Genomic DNA, 15,167 nt, shown 5'->3' on the forward strand with positions numbered 1-15,167 from the left:
GAAATGGGATTAATTATGAACTAACCTATTAATTAACCAAGTAAATGACTTTTGTGTTTTATTTTTTATTTTTTGAAATGACCTAATAATTCTTATTAAAAAAATAACATAATGATGCAATACTAATCTTTGGCTTTTTTTTTATTAAAAAAACAACTACATGACGGGAATATTAAAGCATTAACCTATGACCCACTAACTAAAGCGCAACATGTGGTGTGCACATTATGAAATCTATATAACCTAAATAACAATTTTTTGTTCTTTTTTGTTTTGTTAAAGGAAAATTAACCTAATCCTATTTTAATCTAAAAAATCAAAATGCAAAGCTTTAAATATGAAATGCATATGGACCTAGGTACTTAAATTCTAGATATGACATATGATATGATATGTGATGTGCAAATAACAATGATGCATCAAAATATACGTCCTATTGATAATCTATCAAAATGAATCAATTACAAATTATCTTTATGTGAATCAATGATGTAAAGCAATTCATGAATTTGCCATGAAAAGTCAAAATAATCAAAAATCTAACCCGACGTCTCGCGGGTCAATATTTTTTTATTATCATGACTTAATATGACCAATTTCCTATCGGGTAATGATAATAAATCAGAACAAATCAAGTTAGAATAAAAGAAAACTATGAGTCCAAATACTCAAAATAAACTTAATCTAAAAATTTACCTAGTCTACCTCACGGTTAACTTGAGGAAATGGCGAGGAAGCAATAATGGCTGAGCTGCGATGGTAGTTCGCCAAGGGTGATGGGTCCTGGTGGCCGGAGCTGGGGAGGACTGGGCAACGGCAGCAGTAGGGAGGCGCGGCGTCAGTGACCGGCGAACAGCAAGGTTGCAGATCGCAGCGGTGTAGTCGCGATAGCTGAGGTGCAGTGGCGTCGGCAGCAAGCTCACGGGTGCAGAGGCGGCAACAGGCGGCGAAAGGCTCGGGTAGAGACGGTGACAGGGCGTCACGGGTGCTGGTGCTCGGGCGGAGACGGAGTGGTTGCTAGCGTCAGTGGCAGAGGAAGGCTGTTGGTGTCGCGATCTGCAGCAGCAGGGAGTGTGGGGTCGTCGTGAGGAGGCGATGCTCGGGCGATGACGAGCAACAGGGGAGAGCTCGGGCTACAGCGGCGACGAAGGCGATCGGCCGAGCTGGGCATCGGCATCGGACAGAGGCTCCGCAGGGGTGTCGGGGCTTCGCGCTGCAAATCGGCATCAGCAGAGGGGGCTCGGGATCTGCGGTATTGCGGGCGAGAGACATGGAGATCGCTGGGTTGCGGGCGGAGGCGAGCTCGAGTGCTACGGCGCGGAGGTGATGAGCAGCAACGGCGGGGGCAGAAACACGGTGGTGGAGTGGGTGTAAGAGCGGCAGCGGCAGCTCGGCGGCCCGGGCACGGTCGTCGGAGGTGTTGGTAATTTGTTTATAAAACAAATGAAGAGGTGCCTTGTCCCACATCGAAAAGATGTGAGTGCGCACGTGGACGAGATTTGGCACTAACCGACAATCAATTTTTTATGTCTTTTAATGTAACCTTTAGACGTACTTGTTCACGAAAGGTTGTCTTTATTCTTTGTAACATTTTGAAGGGTTGCCTCTATTCGAAAGACATATATAAATACATTTGTTTTGAGATCAAACAATATCTTCTTTCATTTTTTTTCGTGTTCTTTCAAAAGAAACTACAGCCATTGTTTCTAATTGTTTCTCATGAGAGATCCTGGAGAAATACTAGAATTGCTATCTAGTATTCTTGTTTGAGACTTTGTTGTATCCTGGAGGAAATTTGCCGGTGACCATTAGCAACATAGTGGGGCAAATAAATCTTAAAGAAAGTGATATCACGCCTCAAAGTCTGACTTGAGTACTTTAAAGATCCGACTTCATTGTTCTACCCAATTTGAAGCCATATTATCCCAACAATTTTAAGGATTTATTTTTTCTGCAACAATGAAGTTGGAGTTAATTGAAGTCAAGTTTTGTCGGGCACATTCGTTTGCTTTGCCGCCAGTGCAATTTTGCTCGAATCGAGAACCAGGGCAGAGGACTTTGGTGGAACTTCAGAGCGTATTGATGTGGCGGGACAGTTCAGTTATTTCTGGCAAATCTCATGACAATCACATTGATATATCTTATGCACAGATGATACAGCATCACCAGAGGGGTGAAGAATATTTTGCAAGCGGAGGACAACATTCAAGATATTATGGAACTCTTAGAACAAGGATGATTGTGTTTTGGAGGAAGCAAATGAAGGAAATCCTGATGGATATCAGTTGATACAAAAGAAGATGTGCATACGGAGGAGACTTCAAACTCTTTGGCAAATATATCGAGTAATCACATGCCATGACTTCTTGCATGTTGATCTGCTCCATGAGGGCGTGATGTTCGACAATAAGTATAGAACGTTGGAGAAGACTACTTGGAGTCAGCAGAAAGATTTGATCCTCGAGAACGCTCATGGAGACCGATAAAGGACATGAGCACGAAAAGAGGGGGTCATTCTTTGGTCGTCTTGAACCAAAGTTATATGATGTAGGAGGCTACGATGGATCTAAAATGGTGGCGACAGTGGATCTTTTCGATCCTCGTGCTGGTTCGTGGATGATGGTGGAATCGATGGACGATCTCACCCGTTGAAATATTTAGTCGCGAGAATTCGAAAACAAAACCATCTTTTCTCGAACGGATGGTGAATGAAACGTATTGGCATGGATGGCGGTTGGGACCCAACGCCAGTCACGAGGGACGAAAGGACGTCAATGGCGTGGCTCTTTCTACGTTTAGCCATCCACGTGCTTTAACTGGTGCATGAACCTCTGACTCGGTGAGTCGTGTCTTTTCGCCAGCGTGCCTGCCTCGGTTGAACCAGATTGATGCGGTGCTTGGTTTTTGTCGAAGAGTCTCGATTGTTGTGCAGAGTGCGCGCCATGGTCGCTGGTTTGCACGAGAATCACCGATCCGGTGTTCAACTCGGGGCGAGGGTCGGCCCTGACGGAGAAGGGCACGGTGGAGATGGAGGCGAGCATAATGGACGGGGTGGGGAGGAGGTGCAGCACGTTTTCTAGTGTGACGATGGTGAAGAACCCGATCTCCCTGGCCAGGCTCATCATGGACAAGTCCCCCCACTCCTATCTCGCCTTCGCAGGCGCCGAGGAGTTCGCCCGCCTCCACATCTGTACTTTCTGCCTACTCCCATAGACTTCTGCTTCTCCTTTTTTGCTCACGTGGGTCTCGCATTCGAGTCACGAAAATCATGAACTCCTCTCAAGAGAAGCATTTTTGCGGCATGTATTAACGGACGGTCTCGATGAACGAGGACATGGAAGTACTCGACACGGTGGAATGTTACAAAGAGGGTCTCGGATGATAGGAGATTGACCAAAAGGCTTTTGAGAAGAGGTGTTATTTCTCTGCAATCGTGGTATGACAGAAGATCGAGGTCCTACACTTCGGTTCGGTCCTATGTAAGTCGAGCAGGGGAGCATGATCTCGTTGGGATTGCTGCACTTATTGTGCGCGGTCAAAGCTCTTTATATGTTTTCAGGTTTCTGCCTACCTTCAAGCGGACAAGCTTCCTCAATAAATAAGGAGGATTAAGGATGTCGTTGTGAGTACGGTAAAAAATAGACTTAGTCATCGGCAGGAGAGAGAATTTGAAAAGAGATAAGCTTAGAATTTAAAAAAAAAAAAAAAACCCAAAAGAAGGAGATAAGTTCATCCAGGGAGAAGTTGAGAAAAACGCCAAAGCAAAATTTGGGCTGTCCCTCGATGGCTTCCACGGACGCTGATGATTATCGCTCATTGCCATTGGCTGTATTTTGAAACAGCACAAAGCATGCTCTGCTTGGTTGAGAGCCTGAAGCGACTGCATCTCCATCGAAACTTTTCGTTGGCTAATATTGCTTCACTTTTCTGTGTATGACACAAGTAGATGTGACCGAAATGTTCCTATGTTTGCCAATTGGTGTCACATTAATGGCACTGATCAAACTCAGGAATAGTGGGGGTCACTGCACCCACAGATAGTTGTGAAAGTGAAGGCAAATGTTGGGTCATTCATGGATGTCTTGGAGGACTACTTGAGAATGTACCGAGGTGTTGCTTTTTGCTAATCGGCTTATATGCTAAGTTATGCAATATTTTTATCTCCATGTTTAGCACGTAAACTGCTACACTATTTGTCATTGAGGGTTTCATACTTGCTCTTAGTCTTTAGTCATTTTGGCGTGTGTGTTCAATTCCATGTGGGATAATGATACAATTGAAGAGATGCGATATGCCCCAATTTAAGACTTCAGTAACAAGAAATGGTACACATGTGTATGCTTGAGCTATTGATCGTTGTAGGTGGTTGACCAAGAAAGGTGAGTTCAATCGCAATGCATTACGAGATTGACACGAGCGTGTGAATTTTGAACTAGAACTGGAAGGTGTCTATAGAATTTTGGTATCGTGTGATTGAGCTAGACTTTTGGTCTTGATTTGTTTCATGCTTTAAGATTTTTGAGCCATGCATTCAAGCACAAGATTAATTGGAATCGGCTTGATTGCTTGATGTCTTGGATTAATATGTGCACAAATGTTTATGTTATTATGGGCTTATGCAAGCACATAAGCAGTGGCATGAACGTTTGATTCAATCATATTATCTAATGGTTTCAAGCATAATAATGTTAAATTTATGGTTTTGCCATTGCATGCAATTTGATGAAGAAATGAGGTATGGCTCTGATTATACCTTTTAGAAGGTTTCGGATTATACAATGTTGTTGATTCCATTCCTAGAATTGTTGGTATCTTCTTTTCGCCTCTCTCAATTCCAGTTTATGCACTTATGATACCTCGATACTCGATTCGCTTGCATTTACTGAATTTTTAGAGAATGCTCTTACATGCATGGGATGATATGTAGTGCTCTATTTATGGAGGCAATCTGGAGATACTGAATGGGGTTTTTTTTTTGTGTCCCTTGTTTGGTTCTAATGTGTTCTATTTGTTGTCCTTGCCCCTCATAGATTTGATTCTAAGGAATATCATAAATGAGCCAAGAGAGTAGAATTGCAATGGTTTTCTATTTTGATGTATGTATTTCATTGAGCATGAAATTTGACAATGCATAGTTTTGATTGGATGCCTCATGAAATATTCTTGTGGTGGGGGTATCCGAAGGGGACTTGAAGTCATTGAGACTAAGAAGTATCTAGCTTTCATTTTCAAAATGAAATATTTAGAAGAAGCAGATACTATCTTAAGTATTAAAATTAAAAAATAGTGGGGTTATTCTTTGAGCTAAAGTGATTACACGGAGAAGATGTTGCATAGATTTAAACATCTTGTTTTCAAATATATGAGTACTCCATTTGATTCCTAGTGGAGAGTTTTTAATGTGAGTGATATTGGTTTTGATGTATGCGATACATTATCTAGACCTGATATTACTTTTTGTATATGCAAGTTGAGTAAATACTAGTAATCCAATATAGAACATTGGAGGGTTATCTTATTGTTCTATAATAATTCGGCTATATTAGAAAGATATATCAATGCTAGTTGGATTGCAAGTGTGAGAGATAAACAATCCACTAATGGATTAATTTTCACATTACGTGAATGTGTTGTTTCTTGGGCGAGCAAGAAACAAATGTGCATAATTCACTCAACTATGAAACTTGAATCGTTGCTTTAGCAGAATTTGAGAAAGAGGCTAAATGGACTATGAATTTGTTGTTAAATATTAAATTATGACCTAATCCAATGCCTCCTATTTCTATCTATTGTGATAGTCATGCTACTTTAGTAAGAGCCTATAGTAGCACCTAGAACTGTAAGTCTAGACATATTAGTCTAAGACATGAATATGAGACAATTGATTAAAGATGGTACCATAACAATTGTCTATGTGAGGTTAAGTAATTATCTTGCCGATCCTTTGACGAAGTCTTTACCGAGAGACATGGTAATAATGACCTCACAAGAAACGGGGCTGAAACCCTTTAATTGAAATCACCAATAATAGTAACCCGACCTTTTCTAGAACATCACTAGTTACAAGGTTTAATGGGTAAGAACAAGTTATTGGATGTGATTGTTTGATACCGACGTAGCCCTGATATGAGAAGTCAGTATCGTCTATTACGTTTTTGTAGGTTGAATTGAATTCTTAATGAAGTATGATACAAATATGTAACGTGTTGATAGTAACAGAAACACATGGTAGATACTTCGCCTATACGAGCTTAGAAGTGGTGCCGCTTCTTACGAAAGTTAGGGTTGCTTTCTAGAGAGCTCATGAAACAGGATCAAGCACAAGGCCATAATAGTGTAGAGTAATATAGAACTTCTCGCTGAAACAAGAGATTAGTGTATGTGCGGTATGTCCGGTTCTATTACATAAAAGTACAAGTTTAAAGCCGAGCTACTTGTCACTTTGATAGAGCTTTGAGATACTTGCACTAAGTAAAGGTTTAACTCGAAAGAGACCTTTATGTATGTATTTTAATCTCACGGAAACTTTGGCTGTATATTTCTAACATTTTGTTTTTTGTTTTTGTTTTATAAACAAAAGTGGGGGATTGTTGGTAATTTGTTTATAAAACAAATGAAGAGGTGCCTTGTCCCACATCGAAAAGATGTGAGTGCGCACGTGGACGAGATTTGGCACTAACCGACAATCAATTTTTTATGTCTTTTAATGTAACCTTTAGACGTACTTGTTCACGAAAGGTTGTCTTTATTCTTTTGTAACATTTTGAAGGGTTGCCTCTATTCGAAAGACATATATAAATACATTTGTTTTGAGATCAAACAATATCTTCTTTCATTTTTTTCGTGTTCTTTCAAAAGAAACTACAGCCATTGTTTCTAATTGTTTCTCATGAGAGATCCTGGAGAAATACTAGAATTGCTATCTAGTATTCTTGTTTGAGACTTTGTTGTATCCTGGAGGAAATTTGCCGGTGACCATTAGCAACATAGTGGGGCAAATAAATCTTAAAGAAAGTGATATCACGCCTCAAAGTCTGACTTGAGTACTTTAAAGATCCGACTTCATTGTTCTACCCAATTTGAAGCCATATTATCCCAACAGGAGGTAGCAGGCGGAGGCGTCGGCACAGGGGTGCAGTGGTGCGGCTGGGTGAACGCGATGGCGCAGGTGCGGGCACGGTGGTGCGCCGGTGAGGAGGAGCTGTCGGTCTGCGGGCAGCAAATTCCGGCGAGTGCGGGGAAGAGGATGAATAGTAAACGTCCAATCCCCCTGCCGATTAAACTTTTGCCTCTGCTTTTTCCCCTTTTTTTTAATTTTTACTCTCTCTCCTCCTACCCACCTCTTCGTACACACACACACACTCTCTCTCTCTCTCTACCTTCTTTTGACTTTTTCCTCTTTTCCTCTCCCACAAATCGAAGCTCTCTTCTCTCTTTTTTTCTCCTTTCAGTTTTCACTTTTTTTTTCGACGAAGAGAAGCCCCCTCAACTCCGAAACCTCGCCCTCTTTTTATAGAGGAAAGACTCGGAATTGTTGAAGATTTCCCAATATTCACTCAACTTCTTCAACAAAAAGTGGCTCCAAAATGACACGACTGTTGCATTTTTTAATTCAAAGTTTTTTTTCAAAATTTCCCTCTATAATCAAAGATTATCTTTTATTTCTAAAAATGAATTTAAATTAGGTATCAACAGGTGTATATGCGGCTGTAAGCTCTCTTCGAATGCCATGATTTACACAAAAAGTTTCAAATTCTTTTGAGCAATATTCATCACCACAATCTATTCGAATGGTCTTAATGGTTTTACCTGCTTCATTTTCCACACAAGCTTTGAAACTTTTAAATATGAAGAAAGCTTCTAACCATGAATGGACCTAGACTTAGAACCAGAGAAGGAGAGTAAATTTTCTGCAGGTATGCATCCCACAATGGGCGAACAACTCCCGTTCAAGCCCTCAGGGACAGCCTTTTAGCAGGAAACCACTCGCCCTTTAGTTCAGAGCCTAGAGACACTCAGAGATGCCAGGATGGAAACGTTTCTAACCTACCCAAGCTGCATTTCTTGGAGGAACCTACCAGGCTGGAGAAGAAGAGGAGTTTAGAAAGCCATAGAGAGAGTTTTCATAAAACACTCACTTTACTTCAAGGGACTCTGCCCAACACATTACACCCTCCATGCCTTATATAGACAATACGAGGTCACAAAGCAACAAACAAGGACCAAGCTCATGGGTCCGGAAACAAACAGAGGCACCAGAAACTTCCGGGAGGGAATTATTCGCACACTATGAACAGTAACTGTACTGTGAACAGTACTTTCCCTAACCTAGTGCTACAGTAAAAGTGAACAGTGTTTTTGCTACAGTGAAATTGTACGAACTCAGCGGTCTCGTCTGTCACGAGTATTGTAGCTACAAACTGAGTCATCTGAGCTGTCTTCTAGTAGATGTGCCTCATATTTCTGTTCAAGAGCTTCAAGATCTTCAGGTGAGAGGATTTGGTTTAGCTGTCTTGATGAGGATGGTTCTACATGTGCCCAGTGGGATGCTTCCTCTCAAGCCCAGTCTGTATTGTCACGTACTGCAGTGTCGGGAGGAATGCTTGGCTGGGGCCAATTGGATGGCTCTGCATAGAAAGATGTGTCCATGTTCTGAGATAAGGACGAAGGTCCTAGATCATAAGGGTCTTGGGAAAGAGGACCTCCCCATTGTGCATAGGGGTCCTATGTGGATTGGACAATGTCATCTGTATCTGTCATTTCATTATCTTGGGATGATGCAACTTGTCTGTTTTGCCTGAGTGCTTCCTTGGCTTCTGGTGCCAGGTCATAATGATCCCACGCAGTGGGTTCACTATAATTCCATGCTTATTGAGGAATAGTTTTGTTTTCTTGGCACAAAATTCTCTAGAGTTCTCGGTACTGATGTTCACAGGATCTAACAGATCTTGGATAAGATTTGTGAATCCGAGCTTCTCTGCTATCCAGGTGGGGTTTGTAGGATGTGGTTCCTATTTCCTAAGGGACATTAATGATGTGGCCACTATTTGTGAAAAAATACCATGGTCGCTGGAAGAACAAGATGGTATGAACTTTTAGGATTTGGTGTTGTGGTTCTCAATTCCTTTTCCGGGAGGTATTTCCAATGAGTAGGAGGATAGAACCAATTGAGAAAGTCTAAAAGATTTTGATCACTTTCTCTTTCAACATTTCTTCCAAGTAGGAATATCCTGGTGAGGTTGACGATGAATCTTCTGGTTGGAATTTCAATGGCTATTAAGTACTTATTGGTTAAGTACCATAATAACGTTTTGACCTGATCAGGGAAATCATCTTCCTTCCAGATAAGAGGATGAATGAATGGATAATTTGAATTTAATCCAAAAGGATAAAGAATCGAATCTCCATTGAATCGAATAGATCCGTGGCATTGCCACATGAGGTCTCCCAAGTTTTCAGCGAGATTGTCATTCTGGATGTGTTGAATAATCTCCTGGGGATATTTCCAGTTTGACAAGTCTTTGATATTTTCAATCTTGTATTTCACGCCATGATTGAGCATATGGAAAGCAAGCCTTTTGATGTACATGTTGATTTCAGCTGGTGCTTTTAGCCTTGATAGGAAGTCAGCAAGTACATTCTTCTTTCCAGGAATATGCTTGGTTTCAAAGGAGTATTTTGAGAACCATTCAGCCCATCGAAGTAGTTGAGAATTTGGAATCTGCTTCTGCTTAAACTTGGTCATCTGAGGGAAAGATGCCATGTCTAATTCTACTAGGAAGTGATGGCCGATGAGATGAAACTCAAACTTTTTTATTCTATTTTTGACTGCCAAGATTTCTTTAAAAGTGGAGTGATAATGCATTTCAGCTCGAGAAAACTTTCCACTTTTATGAGCACAGAGGTGTCTCTTATCATCAATTTCTTCAAAGAGGATGGCTGCCCAGTATTCATCACTGGCATCAGTTTGGAGAATTCTTCTTCCTGTTGATGGTATTTGCAATGGTGGGAGATTCTGCATAGTCTCCTTAAGCTCAGCGACTGTTTTAGTTTGGGGTTTTCCCTAAGGTGGGGAATTCTTCTTTAACATGGATTGCAAAGGAATCAAGAGCTTCGCAATGTTTGGGACAAAATCCCTGAGATAATTGATTATCTCAAGAAATTGCTAAACTTGTTTTGTTGTGAAGTTATCTTCAGGAAACTTCAATAACTCTTGAGCGATATGTGGCCCTGGATAATATGTACCTTTGTTAAGGTGCATATCAAGAAATTCGATTTCTGTCTGGGCAATATTCATCTTTTTTTGAGAAAGCATGATACCATGCTTCTTCATGATTTCTGCAAATTGCTCAAGGAGTTGACAGTGTGACTACTCATCAGGACTGTAGAGCAGAATGTCGTCAATGTATACGGCTGCACTTGACAAGATTGGTTGGAAAATGCGACACATGGCCTTTTGGAAAAGGGATGGTGCTACCTTTAATCCAAAAGGAAGAACTTTCCACTGGAAGTGCTGGTTAGGGATACAAAATCCTGTTTTGGATCTTTCTTTAGGATGGATGCCCAATTGCCAAAATTCGGCTTTGAGGTCAAATTTGGAATAGATATGGGCCTTGGTTAGACCAGTAAAGAGAGAATCTCTGGATAGTAGAGGGAATTTATCATCTTGGAGAAAAAGGTTGAGAGGTTGATAGTTGATTACCAGTCTCATTTTTCCCCTGTTTTGCTCAGCACACTTATTGACATAAAAGGCTTCACAAGCCCATTGAGAATTGGAGATTTCAATAAGGCCTTGTTGTAATAGTTCTAAGCATTCCCTTTGAGCTAAAGCCAGATGTTCTGGCTTCATTCCCATGTGACTCGCCTTAGTTGGATTTATATCCTCATTCTTCTTAAAAGGAAGGCGAACAAAGAACTCTGAATTTTCCCATAAAGGATGTGAGCACTTTTGAGCGAATTCCGAATGGGATTCCGAACAAGATTCTAACAAATTTTGCATGATTGGGTCTAATAGACTCATCTGAATGGAAAAGAGTCTCTGAATATTGACAAACTCGAGAATTGGTCTTTGTACCTAAGACCTTTTCCGGAATGATACGAAGCCGAGAGATTTGAGTCATGATATCCCACCCAATTATCGATCTTTATTGGGGGAGGTTTGATCCAAAGATTTTTGCTGTTATGGAACACCGAGGAAGAACTTAACAGATTACAGAGTGGTTCTCGACATTTGTGGAGAAAGTATCTCCGAGGCGGAATTGAAATATCGGACATAGGAGTCCAAGTATTCTTCAGTAGTACTTTAGTATCTAAAATGGAGCAACTTGCTCCAAGTATCAATGAGAGCAATAACGGTGATTGACTTGGCAAACTTTGAGGTGAGAATTTTCACCGGAAATGGGGACAAAGTGAGTTTGACTTGAGAAGATGTCAAGGTTTGGTTCCGAAGATGTGGGGATATGTTAAAAATGTCTTCGGACTCGAGTCGACTCGCCTCCGGAAGTTTGGTAATAGGGAATGGCACAAAGAGTTTGTTCGGATGGTTCTTCATCGCCAGAGAATAGGGATTCAATATCATCATTTTCAAGAGAAACACTTGTTTCATTCTCAATGTGATGAATTAAATGATTCTGACATTTTCTCACTTGAGGACAATTTTTGGCAAAATGTCCTTTCTGATTGCAGATGAAGCAACGGTTTGATTTCTTATGGCCCGTGCGATCCTTCTTTTTGCATAGGTATCGCCATTTCTTCTTTTTCCGAAAATGCTTGGAGCCATGTTTGGATTTCTTCATCCAAAACTTCTTGAAATGTTTCTTTTTCCGAGAAAACTTACCACAAGTACCATCACAGTCTTGTTTGGAGCATTTGATTTTTAACTTCCGCGAAAACAGCCGATTCGAGGCGCTTGTCATATGTGATGTAGGTACGGACCATCTGGCGCTTTAAGCATAATTCTTCAAGGCATAGATGGACTTCTTGCTGGATTTCTCCCAAGGGAATATCTTGTATTCTCCTTTGTTTTCCAAAGAACGATCTTTCAACCATCTGGGATAGTTCTTTAGGGATGGAAGTAAGGAAAACATGCTTCAGATTTGGATCTCGCTCCAACTTGATAAAAGAGTTGAAGCATTATTCGGTAATGCTTATCAAGATGCTTCTTCGGAGGGAGCAACATCTTCTTTCGAAAATTCTCTTTTTTCATCTCTATGAGATCGGTGGGTTTTCCCACAAGGACATGATATAAGAGAGTGATGGCATGGCCGAAATTTGGTGACATTAGAAAATGAATCTAGTCTTGTTCTGAAATTGATTTCCACCAGAGTTTGAGGCTGCCTGTGAACCTCGTGACAAAGTTGTAAAAGACATCATTCATATCATGGTTGGTGATGGACTGAGTATTCAACCAAGTATGAAAATCTTCAAGTCTCTCTCGGCCATTTGTGATAAGGAATATCATCAATGGTGAAGAACTGTTTTGATGCTATGGACACATGTTGTTTGCTTGTCTGAACGTTTTTTGGTTCAGAATAGTTTGATTCCATATCATCATCTGGAGGATCGGCCATGAATATTGATGAAGTTACTAGCACAATAGGGGGGAATCAACTATAGGAATTGAGAAAGATGAAAAGGAGGAAAGAGATACTGAATCTGATTCAGTATTATGAGGAGTTTGCTCAGCTAGGAATAGAATCCGTTTCTCTAGAATGGCAGGATTAGGTTGTTGGATTACAGGGTCAGGTTCTTGAGTACCCAAATCCTTTAAAAAAGATTCTAATGGATTGGATAACATCATCTGATCTGGCCTTTCTCTTATAACAATCGAACTTCATTCTGTAGGCGGCATTTTCTCTTTTCCTTTGTCCTTCCGTAAGGCTTTGAGGCGATTTCGTATTTCTGCCATATCTGGTTCCTTTCGAAAGGATCTTACGGAATGGTGGCAAAAATAGACGACGAGGTGATGGGGTAAATACCCGGTTCCGACGGGGAGATGCCGGTGGATCGAAAGGTCTAAACCTTCCTTCTTCAAGGAGTTGGATTTGCCTTTTGAGTTTTTCTATCTCTGGTTTTGGGCTTTCAAGATAATGATACCCAAGATGTTGACTGATTCCAAGGCATGAAGCCTCTTCGGAACTCGAAAGCATTTTTTGGTGGTTTCATCATACCTTCGAGATCTTGTTGCACATTTCCAATCTTGGAATCAATTGCCTTGAAGGCATTGTTTTGTGCTAACAGAGTCTCTGATTGCCAATTTAGAACAGCTTCAGCAGTAGGAGTCTTTCTCTGTCTTCCATGTTCATCTACATCAGTGGGGGTAGATATCTTAGGAACATGGCGATATCTGCCTTGCGTATCAATGAATTCTTCTGAGGCAAGAAACGAGAGTTTAGAACTTTCTCTGACAAGAGGGGGAAAGTCAGTTTCTTGGAACATGGCGATAGAAGAAGTAGGTGGTGTTTCTGCTGGAGCCTCAAGTGGGTAAGAATATTTCTTAGCCCATTTTAGGATTGGCTTGTAGAACGGGGAAAGAGCTTGCTTTTTCTGAGGAGGAGATGGTGGAGGAGATTTTGGTGGATCTGGTGAAACTTGAGTTGTAGTACTGGATTCTGGTGAAGGAGGTGGTGCATAGGAAACCATGAACCGGTATTTATCATACTCACCAAGAGTATCAACGGAGGGGTCTCCGCTTAAATACCTTTGGTACACCTTATCCTTTGGCTTTTTCCTTCGAGGAGGGGGTCTTGCCAGAGGATCTACCTCATCATGAGAGTTTGTGCAATAGGAACATTGGCAAAAAGGATCCCAAAAACAATGACCATAGTTGTCTTTGCAATAATGGACAGGATGCTCATTACTGTTGAAGTGTCGAACAAGCTTTTTTGGATCTGGCTCGGAAATTGATTGGGGAACACATGGTTCAATCATGAAGAGGGCCTGGAAGATAGAAGGAATTTCTTCCTTTTCTTTGCCAAATTTGATGGAAACAGTTCCATCTTTTTTTCCGGATGAACTTAGAGTCCGTAGACTGAAAAGGCTTGTTATGCTGATGTAGCTTTTCATAGTTGGTGATCCAAGTCTCTGGAAGGAGCTTGGCCAACATATCCTTCGAGATCTGTCTAGGAACATGGATGCATGATGCCTGATCATTCTGCATGGAGATAAACAAAGCATCTTCATTTCCATTGTTGAAGTTGAGATCAAGAGCATGATTCTGCACTCGATAAACCATCTGGTAATGTAGGGTGGCAGCTACAGAGTCAGCAGTTTGAGGAGCTCCAGTGAGCTGTACTTGGACTTTTAGAAAAGAGAGTAGCTGAGGGTCTGAAAGAGTGATGTTGAAGTTTGGATACAGAGTCACAAAGACTGTTCCGGCGTTCAGAGTAGTTTGAACAGTACCAATGCAAGCATGCTGGTATTGTAAAAACCTAGTATCCAATAAAGCAATTCTTGCTACAACTGGCAAACCTTTACGACCATGAAAGGTAAGAGCAAGACGAACAGCTCCATAATGGACATGAGTGTATCCCCGTTGAGCCCATTGTCAGGGAAATTCGGGGGAGGGATGGAGAGTAACAAAGTACTCCTTTTCAAGCTTGAGGAATAGGATGCTGGTCGAATTTGGAGGACTGGACATACTCCTTTACTTGCATTGGGGTTTGGTGAATAAGTCTGGCGGATGGAGCGAATAGGTGAAAATGATGAGTTGGGCTTGGCAAAAGCGAGATAAGGGTTCATGAGGGAAGTTGGGTTTCGAAATCTTGGTTTCATCGCTAAGAGAGACTTCATAAAGATAATCTATCTTAGAGGCATTGGAAACACGAAACTCTGGGGGAGTTGAGGATGAAGGAGAAGGAGCAAGAGAAACGAGTGCTTCGAGGATTTCTGGTTCTGTAGACATTATGTGAAGAGATCTTCTCAGCACTGGGTTCACCTACCAAGCGCATGGAATGGATAATATTACAAACGAAACCACGGCTCTGATACCATGAATGGACCTAGACTTAGAACCAGGGAAGGAGAGTAAATTTAAAAAAAAAAAACCTAGATTTTTTTGGAAAAATCATCAATGAAGGTAATTAAATATCTTTTACTTTCATTAGAAGATGGGTTTATAGGACAACAAATGTTTGAATGCACCAGCTGCAAAACATCATTTGCTCTCC

This window comes from Eucalyptus grandis, chromosome 1, assembly GCF_016545825.1.
Source record: "Eucalyptus grandis isolate ANBG69807.140 chromosome 1, ASM1654582v1, whole genome shotgun sequence".
Lineage (NCBI taxonomy): Eukaryota > Viridiplantae > Streptophyta > Magnoliopsida > Myrtales > Myrtaceae > Eucalyptus > Eucalyptus grandis.